The sequence below is a fragment of the Oryzias latipes genome, chromosome 21 (assembly GCF_053564925.1).
Source record: "Oryzias latipes strain Hd-rR chromosome 21, Olatipes_Hd-rR_3.1".
NCBI classification, from domain to species: domain Eukaryota; kingdom Metazoa; phylum Chordata; class Actinopteri; order Beloniformes; family Adrianichthyidae; genus Oryzias; species Oryzias latipes.
In genome coordinates this window covers 24039079-24052756 of record NC_136257.1, presented here as the reverse complement: position 1 = coordinate 24052756, position 13678 = coordinate 24039079, and the positions used below count along the sequence as shown (strand labels likewise).

The window sequence follows — 13678 nt, the reverse complement described above, 5'->3', positions numbered from 1 at the left end:
AAAACTGAAGCACGACAAGCTTTAGTCTTGGTGGTCCTCGTCCTGTCTGGTACCTGTACAAACCCCCCACTCCTGTGCTGTTAGCATCTGTGCTGCCTATGTTACAAGTCAAAAGTGATAACATATGATTCTGCTGAGCTGTTTTGACTGGAAGCCACCAACCGCTAAGGGGCATGAAAACAGAGAAAGCAAATTACCATAAATGCTACGTTTCTAGCTGTTCAACAAATCAAGGAAACAGCAGCAGGAAGAAAATTAATACACATAGGTTTAGAAAGCAAGTTTCCAAACACTGTTCAAGGGTGGGCTTAAACAACTCTGCTTTGATTCAACATAACAGGATAAATGAAATGCCACCTAGACTGTTTATTCAAGAATGTGCTCAAAACAAACCAGCCCTTCGATAATCAACCTGGACTTCAGCAGACTTAGAGGGGCTTTGTGGGTAATTTGGTGCCATTTGGTAGCGAATTTGCCATTTCCAAACAACTAGATCCCTCTTGATCCTTTTCCTTTGAGCATGAGCAGTCCTGAGAGTCAGTGGAAAGCGCCAGAAAAACAAAAAGTCCATCTTAGGAGACAACATTGGGTTTGACTGTTGAAGCACAGGCAGACTATTTGTCTGACCACTTTAATACTCACTTTGATCATCTTTTGATCTATTGTAAAAACGTTCTTAGTGGTCTTTTAATCAAGATTAGCCAAAAAAAAAAAAAAAAACCTGTGTCGATTTCTAGAACATAGTTTCTGCAGGAGTTTATTAGAAATGTTCTGTGGGCATAACTGTTGGCGTGAAGTAAGAATTTAGCTTAAATAGCTGTCAAAAAAAGTATTAGATTTTTACATTATTTACTGACTTTTACTTCTACTGACTGTCACTGAAGACAACCATGGAGTCACAATACAGAAGCTATTTTGGTGGCAAGCATTTTTGTAGGTATTGAAAGTTGCTGTAAACCACCTTGACCAGCCCTTGTGTTAATTAGTTACATTTAGGCAATCAGAAAGGGTTGCACTGAGGAGAAAGATATTTTTAAAGAGTTATTATTATCATAGATTACGAAACAGCTTCTTGTAATGGAACAATGCGAATGTTGGAAAAGACACAAATTTGGCGTGGGTGCAAATAAGTAAAAATCTTTGAAGTTGTACAATATATACAATATATAAATATTGCTTTTATTTAGGACACTGCTAATTTGAATGCTGGCACACTCAGCATTTCATTGATTTAGGTTTGACTGAATACTAAAGCAGAGCATCTGCAATGGCTGTGAACAGCGAATTCAAAATAAAAATATAGTTATTAAAAGATATGTTTACACAAGGATAAGATTATTAGCATTCTGCCTCTTTTAGCAGGCATAACCATATTTTGTGGTCGCAAGGATTTCTTATTATTCAGTCTTACTTCAAGTTCAAATCCAAATTTTGGCCCCTGAAGTTGCAAAAACCCACCACAACTTCCAAACACATCTCATCTGGTAAATAATTTACCAATTTTAAGGACCCACTCCAATGAAAATTGTGTTTTTAGTGTTTTTAACATATTCTTGTGGCATTTTTTTGATGATGGAGGACATTATCAGAAAGTCACAGCTCACAGCTCAGTGGTGAATTTCTAATGAACAACTGCTAAAGCTATGTCCTGAAAAAAACACACAGGTTCTTCGATTTTGGCTAAAAATGGCATAATCATATTTAAAAGACCACTGGGAACAGATCAAAAGATGATTGGAGCAAGACTTTAAAGTGACTCCAAAATGGTGACATCACAAAAACGCCAAACATGTTTGCTTCAGATGTGATGTATGGATGGGAAAACAAGGTTTTAAGCATAAATTAATTTTAATTCAATACAAACAGACAAGGTGTGATCTTTGTTAAGTGAGAAAAAAACGACTTTGAATTTTATTACTATAAAGAAAGTTGTGAAATATCCAAATCTGCAGAGTCCAAAGATCGCAATGCAGTGCTTTAATGCCTAGAGAAAAAAAAGAGGTGTAAATCCATCACAGCGTGAAATAACTGCCAAGCAGAATAATATGCAGTACACAACAATCTGCCATGAATCAAATGCAAATACTTCAAGTTGACAGAAATATGTTTAAGCCACACAAGCCCCCAACGCTGCTGATGTTTGTGTGACTCAGTCAAAGAGCAAACAGATGAACTTCTGTGTCCTTGTGTCTGCAGGAGTCTTGCTTTGGCAATGTGAGGTTCACCCACATGAAATAAAAGTGCTCAAGTGCTTCTTTTACATATTCATGCCTCTGCGTGTTTGTCACTCTCATCTGAAATGCCTCTTGTACTTAAAAAACACACACTTTCCAGTTTGATTTAATTTATTTAGCTGTTGGAGTTATCTGCTGTGACAGTCAGAACTGACTTCTGCTAAGCACAGAGGATTTACAATTCTCTGCAGACACCTTCCCTGAAAGAGCCTGCATATGGTGGCGCAAATGGCACAGGGTGTTTTCAGCTGACAGCTATAAAAGACTCTTTTGCACGCTTTTTTGTTTTTATCTAAAACCGTGCCTTGAATTATATAACTAATAAGGGACAGATAATCTTTTCCTAGGAGAAATAAAATAAATTGTGAGCCCTGACTTTAGTTAGGAGCAGCTACAATAGGAAAAAGACTTCATTAAAGTCCCATAATTTCATAATGAAATTCATCCTAAGAACCTGACTCTTTACTCCCATAATTACTCAGTGAAGCAAAAGAAAACATGAGCTAGATACTTACTTTTATATGGTAAGAAAAGATGTTCTTGAGGGAGCAGAAAATGTTCTCAGTGCTGTGTAATTACTGATCTGATTTTTACATTCGCTGGACTTAGAATATTTGCTCTTCTCATACCCTGCTTGCATCCACTTTCGAGCTCATAAAGAAAAGGCATTCTAAAATGTTGAAATTGTCATGTAGCACTGAAGTTGAAAAAACAAAAGTTAATTTACAAAATCGATGCACTGGACTTCTTTCCCCAAACACTCCAGCTCGCCAAAGCCAAAAAACAGCCATCTTAATTGTCTATATTGTAAAACAAACAGCCCTAACAACTCCATCACTATGATTTGAGTCTCTTCATACTAACGACCAAATTGCTGTTTTTGTTCAGTTTTGTCTTGCCGATCCGTCCAAACTGGTTCCATTGTTCATAACTCCAGCTACGTGCAGCTCTGCCACGTTCTGAAGATTCTTATTATGCAGTAAGTGGTACAGACAGTCAATGATGAGTGAAATTGAACCACAAAAAGATGACAAAAGTAGCTTCATCATAGTTACTGACTATAATTACATCTTGGCAGTTTTACAGTCACTTCTCGCACAAAGATCGCATCCAACTGCCGAGTCTGGTGTCCATTCTACAGCTGTGCATCACAACAAACATTTACAGCGAGAGCAGTCAATGTAGATCATTCAGAGAAATAAATTATGTAAGAAGGATTATATATGTAAAAAGTCGTCAGTTTCTAGCAAAAGTCTGCAAAAATTGAAATAAATGGTTACCTTAAATGTGATAAAACAATCTTATGGCAGCTTGAAGTGTTTAACGAATCAAATAAATCCTTTTATGCCTTTGACCAATCAGATGGAGCCCTTTTATGTTATATGCTCGCCTCTCATTTAGACTAGGGTCATTTAAAGTACGTTATAATCTAAGGTATGTTGACTCTTAAATTAAACTGTTGCAGTGAAATGGAAATGATGTTTTTAGTTGTTTTGCTCCTTGGTCATGCATCGTAAGTTATATCGTCATTGCAATAGTGATCATTAATATTGCAAATCGCAAGTTTTCCTCATATCGTGCCACTCTATTATAAACTTAGTTTATTAGTTGTTTCAAGACAGATGGATCAGTGTATTATTGCTTTAATACCTAATTCGGATCATATCTGAATTTAGCGGCAAAGAATGAGCCTCACCAGACCCTTTTCTAATCTTTTATCCCCACTTTTGGTGAGCAGATATCAACCTGTTGCCTACACTTTCTGACATCTGATGAAAAGAGAAACATTCTTTTTTTATCCTTTTCTGCTGTGGCACATGTACAGCAATGTTTTTTGAGCACTCAGATGATTTCTTGCACTTTTGGGTTATGTAGAGTGTGTTATGAGACGTCAGTTGTTTTCAGAGATTTCATTTCAGCAGTTCTCTCACATTTTTGCTCTGACAACTTTAGCCCAAATGAGTTTACATAATATCTAAATGCTTCAAAAGGATTTGATAATCAGATATTTGCATTTGGAAATTGGTGTTCAGTAAAGGTGCAACTAATACTCAGGTTGGTCAAGTTGCTGAAGACAAGTTCAATAGCATATTCTGAACAACGATAGAACATAATTTCAGAACCGTTTAGGATCGAGAAATCTGTATCAGCATTTAGAGCTCAATATGTACCCTGAGCCACCACAAAGATCAGTGTCCCCTGTTGACAGACAGATTCAACAATCTGAACCTACTAAAGGATTGTTGACCGGGTCAGACACAACCGACTGTCAATTACACAAGTGACAAGAGATGCACATTTACTGCTATTACGCAATCTTCAAGTAACTGCTGACTTTAGGGATCCTGACTGGCAAAGACATTAATGATAGACATCTCATATTCAAAAAGAGAGGATAAGGGAGTAAAAATGAGAGGACATGACTGCAGGGGTTTATAACTACAGACAACTGTTTTCATTTCATATTTTTTACTTATTTACACTTTACTTTTGTTCTGTTTTTTGCAGAAAGTATATTTTTAATGTAGGGATTAATATTCAGTGCCTGCAAAATGAACTAAAGTGTGACTTACTTTCATCTCATTTTCACAAATAAAGCCTGCAGAAACTGCTGCTTATGTAAGATCGCAACTATTCTGATCATAAATTGCAGGCAACGGCAATCCTGGGCATGAAAACTGGACTCACCACAAAGACATGTTTACACAACTTTCTCTTTAATACTAAATAACGTTAAATGGGTGCTGGTAACGAACAGAACATTTATGCTACAGAATCAGTATAATACAACGTGTGCTGAGGAATGCCTTTAGGAATTTATTTAGGGTCATGCATTCCAGATTATGTGTGTTTCAGCAAAAAAAAAGCAATTTTTTAAGTATTAAAACTTGAAAAAAGTGAACTAAAATCCATCAGAGCAGGTCAGATTTGTTGAACATCTGAACATTCTCTTTAGCAGAAATGGATTGCCCCTGTAAAAGACTTTTTTTATGTTCACAAAAGACAAAACTCAGTCATCAAAGACACCATCCTACTATTTTTTAAATACAGTTCATCATGCTCAAACCTGTGTGAATAGTCCTTACTGCATCTGTAGCACCATTTCTACAACAGTATCATCTTGTTTGTTGTAATTTTTTCACAATGTAGACAGCAATATTTAATTTGATCCATCCATTTATTAATGTCTTTCAGGGTCACAGGGCTGCTGGAGCCAACCCAGATACTGTTGGGTGAAGGCGAGGTACACCCTGAACAGGTTGCCAGTCTGTTGCCAGGCCATGCGATCACACCTAGAGGCAACTGAGAAATACCAATTAACCTTTGACGTATATTATTGGACGTGGACCAGAGAAAAGCCAGCAGAACATGAAAACTCCACACAGAAAGGTCCCAGGGCCATCTCGCTGTGGGCCAAAAGCGCCACGCAGCTTGCAAAATAATTTTTTTAGCTTTCAACTTTTTCTGGAAAGTCTTACTTTTTTTTTCTTTAAAAGTCTGAGCTTATGAAAAACCTTCTTGACAGCAGGATTTGGACTTTTGGTCACATGAGCAATCTGTTTAACCCTTGTGCTATCTTAGATGACCCCACCCTTACTTTGACGTGGTATCCCTACCATGACAAAGGTGGATAAAGGTGGAAAGATTTCATGTAATCCACGGACACCAGTGAAGATTAAACAAATCATTGAAGAAAAAAGGTTCAGAGCACTGTCTAGTGGGTCTAGATGACCCAACTCCCAATGTTAAAGGGCCTAGGATAGCACAAGGGTTACAGGAAATATCGGGAGGGAGAAAAAAAATGGCAAACAATTTAGTGAGAAACTTCAAATTTTCAGAGAAAGTAAAACAATATAAGGGAGACTAAGCTGCAAAAACTAAGATGGATAGTGTCCTTTAAAATGAACACAATAATAGTTATTTCCATTTTGATCAAGCTTTTCCTTTTTTTATTTTTATTTTTGCTTTCTGCTTCTTAGCAAAAACTGCTTTCCTCAGTTCTGTCAGTGCAGATTCCACAGATCATGAGGAGCATCTCTAGACAAACCCAGGGATCCACAACTGCTGCCAATAAAATTCACTAATGCACTACAAGAATCTGAACGTTCTCAGAGGAAAAAAAAACATTTATGCCTTAGAACAAATGCTCCACTGTCAATCACTGCACACATTAGTGCTTTGTAATTTAGGTTGCAAAGTTATTTAGGGTGCCATCATGTTATTTCCCACATGAATCACTCTAAATGTGTGAAAATGCCAAAGTAGCTCTTGAAAATGCCCTCAAGAGCCACATTATTATTAGATCCATTTGCTGAAGCTGTTTATCGTGTTGTAAGAGAGTTGAAAGAACTGATCAGAAAGCAGAAATCTGAAATGATGAAAATGTTTGAGCTGAGCTCAAAGTGAAATTTGGAATGAGAAACTATTCAGTTGACAATAAATGCAGCCTTTTTGAAAATTTATCAGGAGAAACAGCATATATAAAAAGGAAATATATTATTATGGTCCAATTTATGGAATTCTGCATTCTTTTAGCTTTGATACAAAAAAAACAACAACATTTACAACATTTCCAAAATCAAACTAAATAAATGCATGTTTAAGTTTTGGCAGGCAGATAGTAAAAAAACCAGCTACAAAAGATTCTGTGTTTTTTCTTTGTAATCAGTCACAATCATTGGATGAATATATTTTGGGATTAGAGGCTCAATTGCATCCTCCTTCTTCACCAGAATCTAATTTCTTATCAGGAATAACAATTTGTGAAGTTATTATAAAACTGAGTGCAGCACACTGAAAAAAACGAAGAAAATTCTGTTTTCAAACAATCACAACCAAAAAAAAAAATACTTCTTTAGTAAAAAAAAAAAAAAAAAAAAAGGTGAAGTCAGGAACAAGGGAAGTGTTGAGCACAACCTTGTACTTTTAGAAACTTAATTATGTAGTCTAAGGCTTCACGGAAAAGGAGTTACATCAACATGTTCTGTAGCTTGGACAAGAAGGTCGCTGTCTTTACACTTTACACCGAAATATATAAACCTAAATATCCAGGTTTTAATCCAACGTCTTTGAGAATAAATCCGTAGAAAGCTCATGAGGCTGACAAGTCAACTGTTGATGGAGTGTACATGCGCTTGAAGTTCTAGATAGACAACTTTATTTATCCATTTGGGAGGTTCCCGCATGGAAATTGACATCTCCATCGCATACAGCACTATTAGACATAATCAGAAAAGTAAAAACAGTAAAGACAGTTTACATTTCTGCAAAACAGCATTTAAGAAAGTCAATCAAGGCCCTTTCCTTTCTGTCCCACTCCCCCCTCCTAAGTGGTGGTTAAAGAGTTTGATGGCTCGGGGGACAAAGGAGTTCCTCAGTCTATTAGTCCTGCACCTTGGGAGGAGCAGCCTCTTGCTGAAGGTGCTTCTCTGGCTACTGATGGTCGTGTGCAGAGGGTGGGTGGCATTGTCCAGGATACACGTTAGTTTTTTGAGTGTCCTTCTCTCTGCCACAGTAGCCAGAGGGTCCAGCCTTGTGCCAACCACAGAACCAGCCCGCCTGATCAGCTTCTCCAGCCTGGAGAAGTCTGTCTTTGAGGTGCTCCCCCCCCCAGCACACCACAGCGTACGTTAGAGCGCTGGCGACCACAGACTGGTAGAAGATCCCTAGGAGCTTCTTGCAGATGTTGAAGGATCTTAACCTCCTCAAGAAGTACATCCTGCTCTGGGCCTTCTTGTACAGCTGCCTCGTGTTGCTCGTCCAGTCCAGCTTGTTGTCCAGCCACAGCCCAAGATATTTATAGGTCTGCACGACCTCCACCTCCTCCACTCCTATCAGAACTGGTCTGGGGTTGGGTCTGTCCCTCCCAAAGTCAACGACCAGCTCCTTAGTCTTGGAGGTGTTGAGCTGTAGGTTATTTTTGTGGCTCCAGACAACAAAATCCTTCCCCTTTCTGCTTTGTGTGCAAAAAGCGTTTCACGCGCCATTTAGAAAAGGAGAAACTCAACACCCGTAAACAGGAAACGTCTAAAGTGCAGCTGATGGCGATTAAAAGCGTTACTGGTCAAAGACAGGATCTTTGCGTTGACTCTGTACTGACCCCTCCTGTGTCTGCACCAAGAAGATTGGGCAAACATGGATTCGCCTTATGCTTTGAAGCAGCGAATGTACTGATATTGATCATGTCATCTTTAGACTAACCCCTCCTATGTAAACCAGGGTAACCTACAGTATACTGAATGAGGGGAGGAGGGCGAGCAGAAGAACCTCAGAGTATAGGCAAATGTAACTGAGTATTCAGCTGTCTTGTGCTCTCCTCGCAAGAAATTCTCCTGATTCTGTTTGTTAATACTGCCTTGTGTTTTCAGAAATAACCTTGTTATCAACCTAAACTGTGATCTCTGAAAATTGTTTTAATTGCCTTTCAAGGAATCCAAAGACACCCATTCCAAATACAATTTAATTTATAAATGACTGCAAGTGTACTAAGTAGTCAAAGATTAAAAGACCATTGCCAGTCCCATTCAAGAACTATTTCTTATATATTTCTTATCTAAAATATTTAGTCAGTGATACAGAAATGCCAGGAAAAAATAAGTATTACTGTAACCACAGAAAGTATTCAATCCTGCATGCGTTAATAATATCCTGCTCTCTAAATCCCATGTTAGATTTCCTGACGTGAGAAAGATCCTAATAATTGTAAATGACAGGCTAACAGGAAATGTACAAAAATGTTCTACATGATTTCTCAGAAAACCTGTTATTTGAAAGATGAGATTATCAGCTGAGGAAGAGTTAGAGTTGACTGTCTGTCTTTTCTGCATCACAGAGTTGGAAGTGTTAAGCTACGGACACACCAGGAGGTGACGTGCGTTCAAGAACGCGCCTTTTCCATCCTGTCCAACACCAAAGATTTTCAAACATGATTGAAATTAATAAAGTTTGGCCTCAACTACAAAAGGGGTTTATTCAGACATACCTTTGGTTTGTCTGAAGATTAATAACCCCTGTTGTTAAAGTAAAATATGTCCAACACAAGAGGCCCTCAGTTCTCATCTGCCTGCCCAGCTGTTGGACAGGACAAGTAAAAAAAAATAACGTATGTTCTTTAACATGGGTGTAGACTATGGTGTTCACACCGGACAAGCAGGGGAGGGCTTCTTCTTCTTTTTTTTTTTTTATCTGCTGCTTGATGGCAGTGATGTCCAAGCAACCCCCCTACCAAGGGTCCTACATGTCTTAGGTGCAATTAAAACTGGGGGGGGGGGGGGGGGATTCCATACGGCAACCATGGAAGGGGGACTTGTTGGGACATTTGGAGGGATAGGGGTGTCTCAAATAGTTTTTGAAGGGGAAACCATCTCAGCGCTGCGAGGGTAATCCGCGTCTCGCTGTGCCATGGAGGAAAAACGCATTTCTACATGTGTGTGTGCTCTGAAGCACAGAAGTTTACATGTACATGTAAGTAATGACTTTTTGTTTTAGCATGACTTTTTAAAGTTCTAAAACTGATATTATGTATTTTCCAAGGACTGGCAGCCATGCATTGATCTGGATGACTATGGCTACGTTCACACTGCAGGGCTTAATGCTTAATTCGAATTTTTTTGAAAAAAAAAAGGCCCAATGCCTAATAGTGTTTGGATTTCTTAAAACTTATCAGAGAATGTGCGTTTTTTAATTGGTGATTTTCAAAGTTAAAAAAATAAAATCAGACAAGTGAAGAGAAAATTGTCTCTGTCGTTGTGAGACTTTTCCAGACAATTTCCGACTGCTTTGGACAAGTGCACCATTGTCTTAAACTCTTACAGTATTTTTTTGGGCTTTAGAGATCCAGGTTCTCTTTTATTGCAAATCGAGAATTTTTTAACAGAACTGTGGGCAGACTAAGATTTTTCTTAGTAGGATGTAGGATTTAAAACAAATCAAATGCTCAAATATGTATGGATTCAACTTTACGTAATCACTCCCCCAAATTTCCATACAAAGCAATTCAAAAGAAATAAAGTCAGATTGTAATCCCTGCGCAAAAAGGAAGGTAACTGACTAAGCAAACGTAACCCACTCCCGACTGCATGAGGATTAGGGCTGTGCAATCTCTTGTCTATGCAGAAAAGTGATTAGTGAGTGCGGTTCACAGCAAGCACACGCATGCAGGCAGACATGGAACTGCGAGCAGAATGAGCTTCAGCAGCTGAAAACAGATGCACTTCAATGAGGCAACACTATCGCCACAAACACACTGGGCTGCTGGAAACATCATGAGAAAAAAAAAAAAACACCACACGGCTGACAGAGAAAACGCATCAGTGATGATTCCAGAGCTAATTATGTAAAATGCAGCTGCATTAAAAAGCTTTCTAGTCAAGCTTGAGTGTATAAGTGAATTCAGACTACACAGTAAAAGCCTTCATGATTAAATAAAGAACAAACCTCTTGATAGTCTTAATGAGATTCATATTAAAAGGACTCCAGGGTGGAGTCACACTGTGAAAAACTATATAAAATGTAAAAATGGAGGTGGATTCAAGCTGTTGTTCTTAGCTGGAAGGTGGATCTGAAAAATCATTCATAAATTTACATATATCCGCTGTACAATAATCTACAGAAGCTTTGTGTTCTGCTGTCGAATCAGAGGGGATTTTACAAATATTCTCCCATACTTCTATAATCTGATTACTGTGAACTATGAAAGAGCATGAGCAATCAATACAGATCAACAGCAATCTATCGTCTTCTTGGCACCACTAACTGAGCGCATTTCCTCCATCAAAAAGTGAAATGTTTAATACATTTATATATATATAACAACTAGAAAGAAGTTCCAACTTTACAACATAAAGTCTAGACAAACAAAAGTAGCATTAAAATAGAAAATGCTAAAATGCTAAAAGTTTGATATTGCGCCCTCTTCCTCGTCATCCTGCAGAGGACCATTTCAGAGGTGACCGTCCGCGCGCTGCCAGATCCTGCGCTCGCCTCGCGCGCGGGGATTGCGCCTGAAGTAGCCGCATCCCCAAAGATCAAGATGGATCTGGCAGGGATCAATGCTCCACAGCGGGACACCGGGGACATATGTGGAAGCGCGCAACGCAGTCCTGGAAGGACACAGAATAGAGGCAGCACGCGTGCCCCCAGACGCTGAAGGAATCTCAAAAGTCATCTCTGCGCATTCCGCAGCACAGAGGAGGACCAACCTGCAAAAGCTGCCGCAATGTCGAGCAGTAAGGAGTAGCAGAATCCCCCCCGTTACGCCCAGCTCACCTCACGGCTCCATCACGCCCGTGGTCCAGGCGGTCCGCGCCTTCTTTGCTCCAGCATCCTCAAAGCCAGGCTGGCCCACTCGATGGGGGTAAAAACCCAGCGGTGATGCAATGAGGCTGACGTGGTGCTTGACGAGGAGCGGCCGTCCAATCACCATGTAATCCGATAAATTCCTCACCAATCCTCTTAAATTGAGAAAGCCGGGGGACTGCGCTGTGGCACTCCTGTACTAGCAAGGTAGATTGATGCTGTGTGAACGTTTAGAGTTGACTGGAGTGGGAAAAAAAAAGAAAAGCTGCGAGACATTCGATAAATGTGAAACTTAACTGGAAAATGGGCTCCTAAAAGTTGACAAACATGATGATTTTTTACCTTTATCATGATTTGGGACTAACAGGAACGGATGGAGTTGGAGCCGACATGCAGGAGATCAGGTTTGGTAGTTGGAACTTTAAAAAAAAAAACTTTGTGAACAATAAATACATAAACAGAAAAATGAAAAAAATCTTAACTTAAACATAAAAACTACAAGCAAATTTAAGGAAGAAACAAAGAGGATGACAGAAGTGACCCAAAAGCCAGATAATGACTTAACTTAACTAAAGACAATTGTGATTGATATCAAATGAAAACAGAAGAAAACAAAACCACAAATGAATACCGTACATGACAGTGCACCACAATAATAATGATATCATTTTTTAAAAAGGGTATAATCCTCACATAGGGACTATTTTTTTAAATTAACTAAATTAATTAATTAAAAGCCAGGAAGAAATTAAAAATGAATCTTTTCAAGGTGTTTTTGTATTTTAAATAAAAAAACAGCTGGTCTTAGTCTCCCCCCCACAGTCTAGTTTAGGCTACTTATCTAATGTAATACTGCAGTTCAGCCAGGAGTTCCACTTTTACAAGATTAGCTTAATACTTTAACAGGAGTAACCTATCTAAAGCAATGTAGGGGGTCAAAGATATTTAAAAGTGCATGTTAATGTAAAGAACTCTATAACCACTAAGTGATCAAAGGAAAATCTAAAATTATGTCAATTTTAAAAGCTAAAACTAGAAGATAAAATGGGGGCGATATACAGACAACTAATAAAATAGAATTATAACAAATTTGTATAATTTTGATAAAATTAAATAATGTCAGTCTTAAATATTTATTTTTACATTTGAGTTGCTTTGCTGTTGCTTGATAACTTCGGATGACCTCCACTGTGTTTATGAATCAAGTGATCTAGTTTAAACAATAAGGCAAGGTAAATTTCACACCTGAGCTGCTGTAATTCTATTTCATTAGTTAGTAAAGGTGTAAGCATTAAAGTATGGACTGCATGGGGAAGAAGGAAACGCTGAGAAACAACAATAAGTTTTTCCCAAAAAAGGTGATAAAATGTAGGTTTTCATCAAAATGTAAATGTATGAACTGCTCTTTAGATCCTTTTCTAAACATTCATGAATCACATGAGAGTGGCAGCATTGTACATTTGAAGACACTGTTCTCCAAAATCCCCTACAAAGTAAGGATAGCATAGGATAGCATGTTAAGTAGATTACACTGTTGGCCTTCAAGAGATCTACTGACCTTCTCATGGACACCTGACAAACTGTGACTTGCTTTCTCTTGGTGCTGATGTTAATGAACTGTGGAGATTTGCCTCACTAGTTAGATAGTTGAGCTTCAGATTAACTTACTGGTAAAAAAAAAAAATATTGTATGACAGAAAATCTTTTTAAGGATTGGTTGATAATATCCTATTATCTTAGTATTGTGTTTTTAAAATGGTTTTCAGAGGCAGACTTTTCAGAATGCTGAGCTAGTTGTGTGTGTGGATCAATCAAATCTCCGCTTGCTTGAATTTTTCGAATCTATCACAATGGCACGAAGCCCAGAATGCAGCAACTGTGTCCCTGAAAATAAATCCCACAAGGGAACAGTTTTTGGCACAATGGGAGAACGAAAAAAATGCAGGAATGTCACATCATGGCAAATGTGACCCTGATCATATAAGATTCACCTGCAGCCTCCACCTCCCCAAAAAATATACACATATTTTCTTACTGACTGAATTTGGTACAGAATCAGCAGATGAATGTATTAGCAATGTACTTTTTTGCAAGAATAAAACTTCTACATTTGTTGTCCTTTTCGTTTTTATTGTCCTATTTATTAT

General features: G+C 38.3%; 1 protein-coding gene across 1 annotated transcript in view; it reads right to left on the bottom strand.

The window, feature by feature from the left end:
• b3galt1b (UDP-Gal:betaGlcNAc beta 1,3-galactosyltransferase, polypeptide 1b) overlaps nt 1-13254 on the bottom strand; it is a 51571-nt gene extending 38317 nt beyond the window's left edge. The window contains exon 1 of the mRNA XM_004081738.5: nt 11502-13254. The gene's annotated coding sequence lies outside the window, so the exon portion shown is untranslated. The remainder of the gene's footprint in view (nt 1-11501) is intronic.
• Between the last annotated feature and the right edge of the window lie 424 nt (nt 13255-13678).